Here is a 16674-nt window from a genome sequence, read left to right as displayed (position 1 = left end):
AGTCAGACTGGGGGGTAAAACAGTGGTTAAGTAACTATTTAAAAAAACTATTAAATTAGTTCATGCCATGAAAGTGGGGATGTCGAGAGAATGTTGTGCTGTGATAAGACGGATGCTGTGGCTGCAGGGAAATGTACAGGACTTTGACATTCCACGTCACAGGGTTGAAAAGATTATTTTGGTCGGTGAAGTCCTGAATAAACTTTCTGACTTTACCCATGTCTGTCCCAGCTCCAGTGAAAGGCCAGTTTCCACAATTCTGCACAGAGCCCAGACGTTGATGTTTTTTTTAAAAAAAAATCAAAATAAGCATTATTCACCATGAAATATTCACAAGGATTGACCCGAATGTCTTTACCCGAGGATCATGCAGTTCCTGTGGCAGAGACCCTTGCATCTTTCTCCACAGATCTTCGCCAGCCCACAGTCCGCAAAGAGGTGAGTGACCGTCTCGTCTCCACTGCAGTAATCTCGGGGCAGCGCGCTGTGAGAGTGATTTCCTGCATGCCCGGAAATGTAAAATCGACTTTCAGGTCCTTCAGCTGGACTGTCTGAACTCGAAATCTCGATTGCCATTTCCCTCAGTTTAAGGGTAGATAAATCTCCTGGACCAGATGGAATGCACCCTCGTGTGTTCTGAAGGAAGTAGCTGTGGAGATTGCGGAGGCATTAGCAATTTCCTTTTCCCCCAGGTAAGGTTTGGCACGATGATCAAAGTATTTCATCACCCCGTTGATGAACCGACACAAGGTGTTGGATTCGGCCCGGTACATCCCGGGTGGATCCTCCCAACCACTGAGCACATCGACATGAAACGCTGTCGGAGCAGAGCAGCTTCCATCATCAGAGATGCTCACCACCCAGGCCAGGCTCTTTTCTCACTGCTGCAATCAGGTAGAAGGTACAAGAACCTCAGGACTCGCACCACCAGGTTCAGGAACAGTTACTACCCCTCAACCATCAGGCTCGGGAACAACACAGGATGACTACACTCACTTACCGTCCATTGAGATGCTCCCACAACCAATCATCGTAACAAAATGAGTGAAATCGGTTTGACTGAGACTGATCGCATTGGGCCTGTCTCAGAATTAGAGAAGTAAAAGGGACAGGCTCAATCTCACAGGATATTGACAGGATTGGGGCAGGAACAGCAGGACTTGTTCAAGTGTATAAAAAGACAGGTGACAGCAGATACAGGACAGATAGAAAATGATGCTGGAGAAATTGTAATGGGAGATAAGGAGATGGCGGAGGAACTGAACGAGTATTTTCCATTTTCCTTCACTGAGGAAGATACCAGCAGTATACCAGACACTCAAGGGTGTCAGGGAAGAGAAGTGTGTGCAGTCACAATTACGACAGAGAAAGTACTCAGGAAGCTGAATAGTCTAAGGGTAGATAAATCTCCAGGACCAGATGGAATGCACCCTCATGTTCTGAAGGAAGTATCTGTGGAGATCGCGGAGGCATTAGCAATGATCTTTCAAAAGTCTTTAGATTCTGGCCTGGTTCCGGATGACTGGAAGATTGCAAATGTCACTCCGCTATTTAAGAAGACGGCAAGGAAGCAAAAAGAAAATCATAGACCTGTTAGATTGACATCAGTGTTTGGGAAGTTGTTGGAGTCGATTGTCAAGGATGAGGTTACCGAGTACCTGGAGGCATATGACAAGATAGGCAGAACTTAGCATGGTTTCCTTGAAGGAAAATCCTGCCTGAAAAATCTAGTGCAATTTTTTGAGGAGATTACAAGTAGGATAGACAAGGGAGATGCAGTGGATGTTGTGTATTTGGATTTTCAGAAGGCCTTTGACAAGGTGCCGCATATGAGGCCGCTAAACAAGATAAGAGCCCATGGAATTACGGAAAAGTTACATATGTGGATAAAACAGTGGTTGATTGGCAGGAAACAGAGAGTGGGAATAAAGGGATCAATCTCTGGTTGGCTGCCAGTTACCATTGGTGTTCCACAGGGGTCCGTGTTGGGGCCGTTTCTTTTTACGTTGTATATCAACGATTTGAATTATGGAATAGATGGCTTTGTGGCTAAGTTTGCTGATGATACAAAGATAGGTGGAGGGGCCGGTAGTGCTGAGGAAACAGAGAGTCTGCAGAGAGACTTGGATAGATTGGGAGAATGGTCAAAGAAGTGGCAAATGAAATACAATGTTAAAAATTGTATGGTCATGCACTTTGGTAAAAGAAGTAAACAGGCAGACTATTATTTAAATGGAGACAGAATTCAAAGTCCTGAGATGCAACGGGGCTTAGAAGTGCTCGTGCAGAATACCCTTAAGGTTAACTTCCAGGTTGAGTCGGTGGTGAAGAAGGCGAATGCAATGTTGGCATTCATTTCTAGAGTAATAGAGTATAGGAGCAGGGATGTGATGTTGAGGCTCTATAAGGCACTGGTAAGACCTCACTTGGAATACTGTGTTCAGTTTTGGGCTCCCTATTTAAGAAAAGATGTGCTGACGTTGGAGAGGGTTCAGAGAAGATTCACTAGAATGAGTCCGGGAACGAGAGGGTTAACATATGAGGAACATTTGACTGCTTTTGGACTGTACTCCTTGGAGTTTAGAAGAATGAGGGGGAACCTCACAGAAACATTTCGAATGTTGAAAGGCATGGATGTATGTATGTGGTGAGTTATCTGCACTCAGATAATAAAATTTACTCTGAAGTTTGAGCCTCGGGGAAATTCCTTCGATTCCCGGAACAAACTGTGACTGACATCTCCAGCTCCCAGCAGCAGCCCGTCTTCTGACACACTCACAACCAATCAACGGCACCGCTGGGAGAATCCTGCTCCTATTGGCTGAGGTGTGTCAGTGGGCGGGATGCTGAATGTTCGGAGCAGTCCGAGGTTTGGTTTGGAACTGAGAGCGAATGGACCCGGGGAGATGCCGGAGATTCGGAGCTAAATTTCGGGTAAAGGTTGCAACACCGGCCGGGTGAATATCCTTCCCATGGCGGAGGTGAAGAGACTGGCGAAGATTCTGTGAGATGTTTCACCTGCACGGAGGGTGCCCGGTCTTTCCCTGCCGAGGATCGGGGCCTGTTGTCGGGAGTTTCCTCCCAGACCTGTTTCCTGCTGCTGGGAGCCCGGATCTGACCCGCAGCTGCTATCGATGGATCTCCGGTGCTCTCACCGCTCCCCTGTGCAATCGGACGGGCTGAAGGCCAAGGGAGAACAAGGCGCAAAGGTAAGTTCGTGCTTTGGAAAAAAAAGAAACAGCAGCAGGCGTGGCCATTCGGCCCCTTGCGCCAGTTCCGCCTTTCACTCCGATCATGGTTGATCTTTGACCTCAGCGACACTTTCCTGCAACGTTCCCATCTTCGCTCAGCCCTTCAATATTCCTTTTGAATTTAGAAAACTTGTGCGGAACAAATCCAAAGGTTCTCAGCACTCCTCATCTGAATCCTGTCAGCTGACATCGGATTCTGATTCTGTGACCCCTTATTCAACACCCATTGAGGAAAAATGTCATTCCTGCCCCACCCTGTCAATACCCTGTGAGACTGTGTCTGTCTCAGTCAGACCACTTGTTATCTCTCTAATTTTGAGACAGGCCCGGTCAGTATAATCTCTCTGAGGACACCAAATCACCTCTCTTCATCCCTTCATCCCACAGGCTGACTCTGGGAGGGAGACCAGACCTGTGCACAGTGTTCCATGTACGCTCTCACCAGGACCCCAGATACCTTCAGAGGAGATCTTTATTCTTCTATTCAAACCTTCCTTCCCATTCAATGCTCTTCATTTAATATCGAACTCAAACAGTGAACAGACACAACACAGCCTCAGCCATGAATTTAAAGGGCAGGTGTTGCAACAGTTTGAGCTTCATACCGGGGGCCACGGAGCAAGCAGGGTGTCACAAAGGGAGGAATGTGGGAGTGTTGTGTGTCTGAGCCCAGCTGTGTGTGTTTGTGTATCAGAATCAGGTTTAATATCACCGGCATATGTGGTGAAATTTGTTGTTTTGTGACGGCAATGCATAGTAATAAAAAGTATAAATTACAATAAGTATTTATAAAATTAAATTTGAAATATAGTGCAAAACCGGAGGGAAAATACTGAGGGGGTGTTCTTGAGTTCATTGTCCATTCAGAAATCTGATGGTAGAGGGAAGAAGCTGTTCCTGAACCGGTGAGTGTGTCTCCAGGGTCCTGTACATCCTCCTTGATGGTAGCAATGAGAAGAGGTCATGTCCTGGGTGATGGGGGTCCTTAATGATGGATGCCACCTTTTTGTGGCATCATCTTTTGAATGTGTCCTGGATGCTGTGGAGTCCAGTGCCCATGAAGGAGCTGGCTGAGTTTACAACTTTCTGCAGCATTTTCCGATCCTGTGCAGTGGCCTCTCCACACCAGGCAGTGATGCAACCATTCGAATGCTTTCCACAGTACATCTGTAGAAATTTGCAAGTGTCTTTAGTGACAGACCGATTCCCTTCAATCTCTGAATGAAATATAGATGATGTTGTTCCTTCATTGTAACTGCATCAATATGTTGGGCCCAGGGTAGTTCCTCAGAGATTTGGACAGGCTGGAAATGGAAACTGCTCAACCTTTTCACTTCTGATCCCACGATGAGGACTGGTGTGTGTTCCCTCGACTTCCCCTTCCTGAATCCACAATCAATTCCTTTGTCTTCATGATGTTGAGTGCAAGGTTGTTGCTGTGACACCACTCAACTAGTTGATCTATCTCACTCCTGTACTCCTCCTCGTAACCATCTGAAATTCCAGCAACAATAGTTGTGTCATTGGCAAGTTTATAGATGAGCCTAGCTACACAGACGTGGGTGTAGAGAGAGTAGAGCAGTGGGCTGAGCACGCATTGTTGAGGTGTGCCAGTGTTGATTGTCAGCAAGGAGGAGATGTTATTTCTGATCCACACAGACTGGGGTCTCCTGGTGAGGATCCAGTCGCAGAAGGAGGTACAGAGGCCCAGGTTTTGGAGCTTGTTGACTAAAGTTGAGGGTATGATTGTGTTGAACGCTGAGCTGTAATCAGCAGCCTGACTTATGTATTGCAATTGTCCAGGTGGGCTAATGCTGAGTGTGAGCCAGTGAGATTGCATCTGCTGTAGATATATTGTGGCGATTGGCAAATTGCAGTGGGTCCAGGTCCATGCACAGACAGGAGTTGATTCTAGTCATGACTAAACCCTCAAAGCACTTCATTACAGTAGATGTGAGCACCACTGGGTGATTAAAAAGTATAAATTACAATAAGTATTTATAAAATTAAATTTGAAAAGTAGTGCAAAACGCGAGGGAAAATACTGAGGAAATATTCTTGAGTTCATTGTCCATTTAGAAATCTGACAGTGGAGGGAAGAAGCTATTCCTGAAACATTGAGTGTCTCTTCAGGGTCCTGTAGCAATGAGACGAAGGCATGTCCTGGGTGATGGCTGTCCTTAATGATGGATGCCACCTTTTTGTGGCATCATCTTTTGACTGTGTCCTGGATGCTGTGGAGACCAGTGCCCATGACTGGCTGAGTTTACAACTTTCTGCAGCATTTTCCGATCCTATGCAGTGGCCTCTCCACACCAGGCAGTGATGCAACCAGTTAGAATGCTCTCCACAGTACATCTGTAGAAATTTGCAAGTGTCTTTAGTGACAGACCGATTCCCCTCAGTCTCCCAATGAAATATAGCCGATGTTGTGCCTTCATTGTAACTGCATCAAAATGTTGGGTCCAGGATATTTCCTCAGAGATGTTGACAGGCAAGAAATGGAAACTGCTCACCCTTTTCACTTCTGATCCCTGGATGAGGACTGGTGTGTGTTCCCACGAGTTGCCCTTCCTGAACCCACAATCAATTCCTTTGTCTTCATGATGTTGAATAGACAATAGACAATAGATGCAGAAGTAGACCATTCGGCCCTTCGAGCCTGCACCACCATTTTGATATCATGGCTGATCATCTACTATCAATACCTGGTTCCTGCCTTGTCCCCATATCCCTTGATTCCCCTATCCATAAGGTACCTATCTAGCACCTTCTTGAAATCATCCAAAGAATTTGCCTCCACTACCTTCCGAGGCAGTGCATTCCAGACCCCCACAACTCTCTGGGAGAAGAAGTTTTTCCTTAACTCTGTCCTAAATGACTTACCCCTTATTCTCAAACCATGGCCTCTGGTACTGGACTCTCCCACATCTGGAACATATTTCCTGCCTCTATCTTGTCCAACCCCTTAATAATCTTATATGTTTAAATCAGATCCCCTCTCAATCTCCTTAATTCCAGCGTGTACAAGCCCAGTCTCTCTAACCTCTCTGCATAAGACAGTCCAGACATCCCAGGAATTAACCTCGTGAATCTGCGCTGCACTTCCTCTACAGCCAGGATGTCCTTCCTTAACCCTGGAGACCAAAACTCTACACAATACTCCAGGTGTGGTCTCACCAGGGCTCTGTACAAATGCAAGAGGATTTCCTTGCTCATGTACTCAATTCCCTTTGTAATAAAGGCCAACATTCCATTAGCCTTCTTCACTGCCTGCTGCACTTGCTCATTCACCTTCAGTGACTGATGAACAAGGACTCCGAGATCTCTTTGTATTACTCCCTTACCCAACTCTATACCGTTCAGATAATAATCTGCCTTCCTGTTCTTACTCCCAAAGTGGATAACCTCACAGTTATTCACATTAAACGCCATCTGCCAAGTATCTGCCCACTCACCCAGCCTATCCAAGTCACCCTGAATTCTCCTAACATCCTCATCACATGTCACACTGCCACCCAGCTTAGTATCATCAGCAAATTTGCTGATTTTTTTTTCTATGCCTTCATCCAAATCGTTAACGTAAATGGTAAACAGCTGTGGTCCCAATACCGAGCCCTGTGGCACCCCACTAGTCACCACCTGCCATTCTGAGAAACACCCATTAACCGCTACCCTTTGCTTTCTATCTGCCAAACAGTTTTCTATCCATGTTAATGCCTTCCACCCGATGCCCTGAGCTTTGATTTTACCCACCAATCTTCTATGTGGGACATTATCAAATGCCTTCTGAAAATCGAGGTACACTACATCCACTGGATCTCCCCCGTCTAACTTCCTGGTTACATCCTCGAAAAACTCCAACAGATTAGTCAAGCATGATTTACCCTTGGTAAATCCATGCTGGCTCGGCCCAATCCTATCACTGCTATCTGAATGCAAGGTTGTTGCTGCGACACCACTCAACTTGCTGATCTATCTCACTCCTGTACTCCTCCTCATCACCATCTGAAATTCCTGCAACAATAGTTGTGTTGTCTGCAAGTTTATAGATGAGCCTAGACACACAGACGTGGGTGTAGAGAGAGTAGAGCAGTGGGCAGAGCACGCCTCGTTGAGGTGTGCCAGTGTTGATTGTCAGCAAGGAGGAGATGTTATTTCTGATCCACACAGACTGGGGTCTCCTGGTGAGGATCCAGTTGCAGAAGGAGGTACAGAGGCCCAGGTTTTGGAGCTTGTTGACTAAAGTTGAGGGTATGATTGTGTTGAACGCTGAGCTGTAATCAGCAGCCTGACTTGTGTATTGCTATTGTCCAGGTGATCTAAGGCTGAGTGGAGAGTCAGGGAGATTGCATCTGCTGTAGACATATTGTGGCGATCGGCAAATTGCAGTGGGTCCAGGTCCATGGACAGGCAGGAGCTGATTCTAGTCATGCCCAACCCGTCAAAGCACTTCATCACAACAGGTGTCGGTGCCACTGGCTATAGTCATTGAGGCAGCTCACGCTGCTCTTTTTAGGCACTGGTTTGATTGTCGCCTTTTGAAACAACTGTTTTTTTCTGTCTGTGTGTGCGCTTGAAGCAGTGATCCTAGTTTGATTCAGGAGTTTTTCATGCAGCTGGGGTGTCTCAAAAGAGGGGTCATTGTGATAGAACGACCATTCTGATCGGAGCGAATTAAATAATTTATGTAGTAGATGCTGAAGCTTTAGAAATTACAAATGACATGTGTGTTTAAGAGAGTAGAATTAAATGTAGAATTCAAAATTTACAATGTAAGTTTATATTCGACATTTACGCATGTCACCATGTTCAATCCTGAGATTTTTTTTTGGGATAAACTCAGTAAATCCAAGAATCATGACTGAATCAATTAAAGCCCGAACCTAACATTGTAGACAAAATACAAACTGCAAAAGATGACAAACTGTGCAAATACAAAAGAAAAAAAAAATCAGAAATAAAGACGGAATAAATATCATGAACATGAGATGAAGAATCCGTGAATGTGTCCCTCAGGTTGTGGGAACAATTCTGTGATGGGGCGAGTGAATTTGGGTAAAATTAGCCCCTCTGCTTGAAGAACTTGATGAATGAAGGGTGATAACAGTTCCTGAACCTGGTGGTGTTGGTTCTGAGACTCCTGCACTTTCTTCCTGATGGCATCAGTGAGAAGAGATCATGTGCCACTTGGTGGGTTCCTTGATGATAGATGTAGCTTTCCTATGACAGCGCACCAGAGAAATGTGCGCAGTGGTGGGGAGGGTTTTAACCGTGATGTACTGGGCTGTATCCACTACTTTCTGTAGGATTTTCCTTTCAAGGGCTTTGGCGTTTCCATACCAGGCCATGATGTAACCACTAAACATATTCTCCACACACATCTATAGAAGTTTGGCAAGGTTTTAGATGTCATGCTGAATCATTGCAGGCTTCTAAGGAAATGGAGATGTTGCTGTGCTTTCTTCGTAATTGCACTTCGATGCTGGGCTAAAGACAAATCCTGGAAAGTGATGACATTGAGGAATTTAAGGTTGCTGACCCTCTCCGCCTTTGATCTCTGATGAGGAGTGGCTCACGGATCTCCTGTTTCCTCTTCCTGAAGTCAAATAATCAGCTCCTGGCTCTTGCTGACCATTTCATTTTAGCTGATCCAATTTTCCATTCGGGACTCTGGGAGGATGGTGGGATACTGGTTTACATTGTACATTTCCACAATGATAACCCGTCAGGAAGCCGGTGGCCATTTGGGACTCTGGGAGGACGGTGGGATAATGGTTTACATTGTACATTTCCACAATGATAACCCCTCAGGAATCCCGTGGCCATTTGGGACTCTGGGAGGATGGTGGGATACTCTTTTACATTGTACATTTCCACAATGATAACCCCTCAGGAAGCCGGTGGCCATTTGGGACACTGGGAGTATGGTGGGATACTGGTTTACATTGTACAGTTCCACAATGATAACCCCTTAGGAAGCCGTGAACAGGCGATCAGATGCAATTACTGTCAGCTCCGTCCACACCTTTCCTCCTCTCCCCGGGACAGTCCAAGTCCTTTCCCTCTCTCTCTACGAGGGCTTCGGGGAACTTCCTGCTGAGGAGCGAAGGTGCTGGAGCCGTGGCGGATAGATGGGGCTCTTCTTCGTGGGGGGTTCTGGGTAAAGCAGCAGCCATAGATGACAGGGCCAGCGTTTCCCCCGTTAGTCCGTAGGCTTTATTTGGAATCGCAGAGGGAGGGAAGGGGAGTAGATGGATCACTCGGGCACCACCGAGCATTGAGAAGCTTACCTTCCAGTCAATGAAAATGTCAATTTGTACTGCATGAAAAGAAGGAAACAAAATCCTTACATCAGCTTTAGTCCTTGAGGAAATCACCTTTGTTCCATCTTGATCTGGAAAACATCTGAAAACATGTTTAGTACCATTCGCTTTGGGTACATAATGATACCAATTACCTTTGGTCTGGGTAACAAGTGACCTGTATCTTTCACAACGCAAATATGCCACACTCCAATGAGAACGAGGACCGCCCTCCCCATCATGTTCATTGGCATTGCCTCTGATGGGCTCTCCACCGTCAATCACCTGTGCGGAGGGGCAGAGTAATTTGAAACTCTCCAGGGTTTGTCAATAATACTAATGGAAGGAATCAGACTGGGCCAAGTCACAGATTGAATGTCCCATTCTCACACAGACAGGAAGACTGTCGGGGAATTCGATGGACAGACCAGTTGCCGGCACCATGAACAGTTAGAAGGTGAGTTCTTCCCCCAACTTGGGTTGAACCTCGCTGTAACAGTGAGATGTCAGAGCTCAGAAAGGAGACTAAAATTATCTCATAATATATCGGCTGTGAAAATTAATCAAATACAGGAGCAGAATGAGGTCGTTTGGCCCATCGAGTCTGCTCCACCATTTCATTACAGCTGATCCATTCTCCCTCTCAGCCCCACTCTCCTGCCTTCTTCCCATATCCCTTCATCCCTGACTAATCAAGAATCCATCACCCTCTTCCCTAAAATACACCCAATCACTTGGCCTCCAGAGCAACTCATAGCAACAAATCCCACAGATTCACCACACTCCAGTTAAAGAAATTCCTTCTCATCTCCATTCTGAAAGAACAAAGCTTGATTTTGAGGCTGTGTCCTCTGATCTTAGACTCCCCCACTCTGGTAAACATACTCTCCACATCCACTCTATCGAGACTTTTCAATGTTTGATAGATTTCAATGAGGGCCCCTTCATTATTCTGAACTCCAGTGAGTTGAGGCCCCAAACCATCAAATGTTCTTCATCTGACAAACCTTATAATTCCAGAAATATTTTTGTAAACTTCCTTTAAACGTTCTCCAATATAAGTATGCTTGTTCTAGATAAGGGGCCTGAATCTGCTCTCAACAGTCCAAGTGAGGCCACACTTTATAAATACTCAACAACACATCCTTGCTTTTATATTCTCGTACTCTTCAACATAACTTCCTCTTCATTGAGAAAATAGTCTGCACTCTCATTGCTTCTAACAAAGTGGATGACCATACACCTCTCTGAATGATGACTTTCACTCATTGATGTCTTTTGTAAATCTTTTTTACAGGTTAGAAATGGCAGCAAAATTGTGTACGGGAATTTTAAACAGAACATGTCAGTTTAAAATTTAAACCAGATATTTAAGGAAGAATGATGTCAAATTTTCCAGACACAAGCTGGAAAAGTGCTTAGTGTCTGAGATGAAGTTTTCTGTTGTAACTCAGTGAAATCCACTGGAACCGGGGAGCTGAGAACACACCAGCATTTGTTCACTGGAGATCAGTTCTTCAACTCATTGATTGTGCGAGGGGTATACTGATCTGACATTTGACTTATGAATTAACAAAGAACTGTGGGAAGGGATTCACTCTTCAGTCACTCATCTGACCTGCATGCACACCAGCGAGTTCACACTGATGAGATGTCGTTCACCTGCTCAGACTGTGGGAAGGGATTCACTTGGTCATCTGAACTGAAGATACATCAGCGAACTCATACGGCGGAGAAACCGTTCACCTGTTCAGACTGTGGGAAAGGGTTTATTCGGTCATCTCAACTGAAGGTACATCAGCGAGTTCACACTGGGGAGAAGCCGTTCACCTGCTCAGTCTGTGGGAAAGGATTCACTCAGTCCTCTGTACTGAAGGAACATCAGCGAATTCACACTAGGGAGAGGCCTTTCACCTGTTCAGACTGTGGGAAAGGATTCACTCATTCATCTGTACTGAAGGTACATCAGAGAAATCACACTGGGGAGAGACCATTCACCTGCTCAGACTGTGGGAAGAAATTCACTGACTCATCCAGGCTACTGGCCCACCTGCGAGTTCATACTGGAGAGAGGCCATTCACCTTTTCAGACTGTGGGAAGGTATATACTCGGTCATCTCAAGTGATGGTACATCAGCGAATTCACACTGGAGAGAGGCCATTTTCCTGCTCTGAATGTGGGAAGAGATTCACTCGTTTATCTGACCTACAGCAGCACCAGCGATTCCACACTGGAGAAAGGCCGTGCAACTGCTCAGACTGTGGGAAGGCATTTACTCGGTCAGTTGAACTGAAGACACATCGGCAAATTCACACTGGGGAGAGGGCGTTCACCTGCTCGGACTGTGGGAAAGGGTTTATTCAGTCATATCAACTGAAGGTGCATCAGCGAGTTCACACTGGGGTCAGACCGTTCCCTTGCTCTGAATGTGGAAAGAGATTCAGTCAGTCATCCGACTTACAGACACACCGACGAGTCCACACTGGGGAGAGGCCATTCTCCTGTCCCAATGTGGGAAGAGATTCTCTCAGTCATCCCACCTTGTGACGCACTACCGAGTTCACACTGGGGAAACTGTTTAAACAGGCGACAGGCTACAGGCTGGATATTTCACCATCACAGTTACTGAATCAAGTTCAAAAGTGACTGTTGGTGCCAAACTCGGTAATTATTGCTGCTGTTTATCAAACCCAGTTCTGCACTCTGGTCACTGGGCGTGGGAGGTATTCCTCAGCTAATGTTCCCGTTTAATGGGACTGGAGTTTAATGGTTTGGACCTGTGACACAGAAATCAGTTCTCATTTAAATTCTGACCACATTGACAGAATCTCCTTTCTCTCCCGTGACTATCATCTCCTATAACTACCGCAAGGCCTGAATTTACACTTCCCGGTTGAGCATCAGAGCCGACAGTGCTACCGGCCTTTCTGTTGCTGCCGTGCCCCAATGGGTCAACCACCACCCACCCAGCAGTATCCAACAAGGTGTTCTGCTGAGGAGAATGCCCACAGGACAGCCCTGCACTGTCTTCCTAATGACCCTTACCTCTGCTGGTGATCACGCATCTCCTATCCGAAGCTTGTACTCTGGGCGTGGCCACCTCTTCAGATGTTTCTTTTCAAATATTGTTGTTGTTGTTGTTGTTGTTATTATTATTATTATTATTATTATTATTATTATTATTATTATTATTATTATTATTATTATTATTATTATTATTATTATTATTAAAAATAACACAGGTACATTGAAGTAACAACACTCACAATGCCTCAAAACAAATTATCTTAAAGATTGAACATTTTTGTGAATTAAAAAACCCTACTAAGCAAGAAAAGTGACAGAGAAAAGAAACCCATTGGGGGTACAACCCCGGAGCCATGCGTCATACAGAAAGCTTCTAAAAATAAACATCAAACCGCCAACAAGAAAGAAAGATATATCAAAAAACAATTAGATAGTAGAGGAAATCTATCAGTCAACTGAAATGATAATAACGAGCAAATGAGCCCCATCTCTTCTCAAAATCAAATAAAGGTTCAAAGGTTCGGCTTCTAATTTTCTCCAAACTAAGACACAGCATCATTTGAGAGAACCATTGTGACAAAGTAGGAGCTGATATATCCTTCCATTTCAACAAGATGGCCCTCCTAGCTATCAATGGGACAGATGCAATAACATGTTGGTCAGACACAGAAATACCATGGATATTTTGAGGAATTATTCCAAAAACCACAGTCAATTTATTAGGTTGTAAGTTGATTCTGAGTGTTTTAGAAATTGTCGAAAAGACAGACTTCCAAAACTGTTTTAATATAGAACATGACCAGAACATATGTGTCAGTGTAGCTATTTCGGTTTTACATCTATTACAATACTTGTCAACATTGGGAAATATTTTAGAAAGTCTCTCCTTCGACAAATGGTAACGATGTACAATTTTAATTTGAATCAGTGAATGACTAGCAGAGATCGAAGAAGAGTTAACCAGCTTCAGAATCCGTGTCCAATCCTCCCATATCAACGTCAAACTGAGTTCCTTCTCCCAATCTTGTTTAATCTTAAGTAAAGGACGCTTATCCCATTGTAATAATAAGTTATAATTTCTTCCAATAGAACTTTTCATCGAAGGGTTCTTATTCATAATAGTCTCTAATAAGTCAGCCTCCAATATGTAAGGAAAATTACTTAAATATTTTTGAATTTTTGAAACATTATCTAACTTGAAGGTATAGTAAAAAGTATGAATATGAGAGAGAATATTTATCGACTAATTGTTCAAAATACATCATTCTGCCTTCTTTAAATAAATCTAAAAATGAAGTAATACTTTTATCTTTCCAAAAGTAAAAAAAAAATTGGATCGCTCCAGGAAGGTTTAAAAAAGTGATTACAATAAATTATACTACAAAGTTTAAATTTTTTAAGATTTTAACAATTGTGGAACTGGAGCCAAATTTTCAAAGAGTGCTTAACCACAGGATATAGGTTTAAATTATCAACTTTAGCTAATTGTATAGGTAGAGCAACTCCTAATAACGGAGTTAAATAAAACTGTTTCACAGCTCTCAGTTCCAGGTTTACCCAAATTGGCAGATCATTTCTATCACCCTAATATAAGCAAAAGGACATATATCGCAAATTAACAGCCCAATGATAAATACTTAGGTTAGACAAAGCGAGACCTCCGTCCTTTTTCAACTTTTGTAAATGAGATTTACTAATTCCTGGTCTTTTATTGTCCCAAATAAAAGATAGAATAATAGAACCAATCCCATCAAAATCCCCTGATAGCTGAAAAAAAGGAGACCTACAGTTATTAGTGACAACAGTGGCAATAGGAGCTTTATATATAATTTTAATCCAATTATTAAAGTTAATACCAAAACCAAATGTTTCGAAGACATTAAGTACATATTTCCATTCAACTCGATCAAATTATTTTTCAGTATCCAAAGATACAACGCATTGTGGAGTTTTAAAAGCGGGCGAATATATAATGTTAAATAGTCTCCAAACATTTGAAAAAGAATAACGACGCTTTATAAAGCCTGTTTGATCTTTCAAAATGATTTTACCCATATCTCTCCAACCGATTGGCCATTATCTTTGACAGAATCATAGCATCAACATTCAATAATGAAATAGGTCTGTATGAGGCACAGTCAATAGGATCTTTATCCTTTTTGAGGGTTAAAGAAATAGAAGCCTCATAAAAAGTAGAGGGTAAATCACTTTTCACAAAAGAATCTTTAAGCATCTCCAACATACATGGAGAAAGCAATTTTCCAAATTTTTTATAACATTCTACAGGATAATCATTTAGTCCCGGAACCTTACCAGATTGCATTGAAAAAATAGCTTTATGAATTTCGGATTCAGTAATCTGTGCATCCTAATGACCGAATGGTCTTCCTAATGACCCTTACCTCTGCTGGTGGTCACGCATCTCCTATCCGAGGCTTGTACTCTGGGTGTGGCCATCTCTTCAGATGTTTCATTGATAGTATCCTCAGGCTCCCGAATGATCCTGAGTACATCCAACTCCCTGAACCAGTCGTCAGGCGCTGTGATTAGGTGCACTTCATGCAAATAATCATGAGGGAAACTGTCAGATGTCCAGAATTCCCACAACTGACAGGAGGAGCATCCCATCTGCTCTGCACTAAAATACACCACTGTGGGTCAGGAAGGAATTAACATATGCAAAAAAAATCAAACGTGAATGGGACAACGACAGTGGACGCAGAGTGATCAATTGTCTGTGTTTTTGCCATGAGGTCGAAGGAACATAGGCTGCCATTTTGTGAAGCTGCTCTGTAACCCCCATTTTGTGAACTGATTGCTATGGGATAACCTAATCAGATCAACTGAACACAAGAAGTTTCTGGTGTTCCCATTCTAAGCCTGAAATCACTCTCACATAAACCGTGTATTATGTACACTGTCAGGTTTGCAGAAGTAATCTCGTTGTCTCTGAACCTGAAGTCACTCTGAGATAAGGTATGTATTATGTACACTGTCAGGTCTGCAGAAGGAATCTCGTTATCTCTGAAACTGAAGTCTCTCTGAGATAAGGTGTGTATTATGTACAGTGGCAGGTCTGCAGAAGGAATCTCGTTATCTCTGAACCTGAAGCCACTCTGAGATAAGGTGTGTATTAGCCGGGGGTCAACATAGTTACTTCGTTGTTTGTGCAGGAACAATAAAGTGCGAGTTTTGATTAATTACGAGTTGCCTGGTGAGTTTCCAAACTGATCTCAGTTGATGAACGGTGAACATATTTTCGCACCCTGGGGTGCACTGGAAAAGAAAGAAAAGTGGTCTGGGACCCTGGTGTTGAGTTGAACCACACTGTAGGTTAGAATATTAAACTGTGAAAGGGCAAGGACAGGAAGAACTCAGGAATTCAGAGGATTTCAGAGATTACTTTCATGGTTAATTATGAGGGAACTGGTCAGATTATGAGGAGAAGTTAGGAAGGTTTGAGAGTCGAGGGTCAGTGACTCTGGAGGAAGAATTGTGGAAAACAGTTAGTGAAAATAAATTAAAGAAATTATAAGGGATTATAAATGTTATAATGTGATGTTTGTTGGATGATCTAATGGAAGTGAAGAGAGAAAACTGAAACTGACAGAGGAATTGTGTAAGTGTAGGGAAGAGTTAGAAATTCTGACGGAGCAGGGTCAGGTGAATTTGATCCACATGAGTCAGTTTCAGGCTCAGTGTGAAGCGTTAACAAGAGAACATGAGAAAACTGAAGAGGAGTATAAACAGGCGGACACAGAATTAGAGAAAGGAAAAGTCAGGGTCGGGATTTACGGCTGTTGTGAATGTCATGAAGAAATCGGCAGCTGAGAGGAAAGGCTGCGCTGATCGCAAGTGTTTAAAACAGATGGAAAATCTGCAAAGTGAACTCTCAGCTCGGAGAGGAGTGATATGTGCGAGGACGGACGATGATGGTGATGCAGATTGGGGTGATTTAGCGTATGAAGAGACGCTTGTATCACACACCGGGTTGCTCTCTTCAGTCACCTGATGAGGTAATCGTAGCCTTTGGCCAGGGGCAGATATGGTCAGGTAATGCCCAACCTTCACAGAGTGTTTCAACCCTTAA

General features: G+C 43.8%; 1 pseudogene; it reads left to right on the top strand.

The window, feature by feature from the left end:
- Positions 1-12418, top strand: part of LOC140723361 (uncharacterized) — a 33179-nt pseudogene extending 20761 nt beyond the window's left edge.
- Positions 12419-16674: the final 4256 nt, after the last annotated feature.

Source organism: Hemitrygon akajei, unplaced genomic scaffold (assembly GCF_048418815.1).
Source record: "Hemitrygon akajei unplaced genomic scaffold, sHemAka1.3 Scf000110, whole genome shotgun sequence".
Classification (NCBI taxonomy): domain Eukaryota; kingdom Metazoa; phylum Chordata; class Chondrichthyes; order Myliobatiformes; family Dasyatidae; genus Hemitrygon; species Hemitrygon akajei.
Note: the sequence above shows the minus strand (reverse complement) of the source record. Positions and strands in the feature narration are given on the sequence as shown.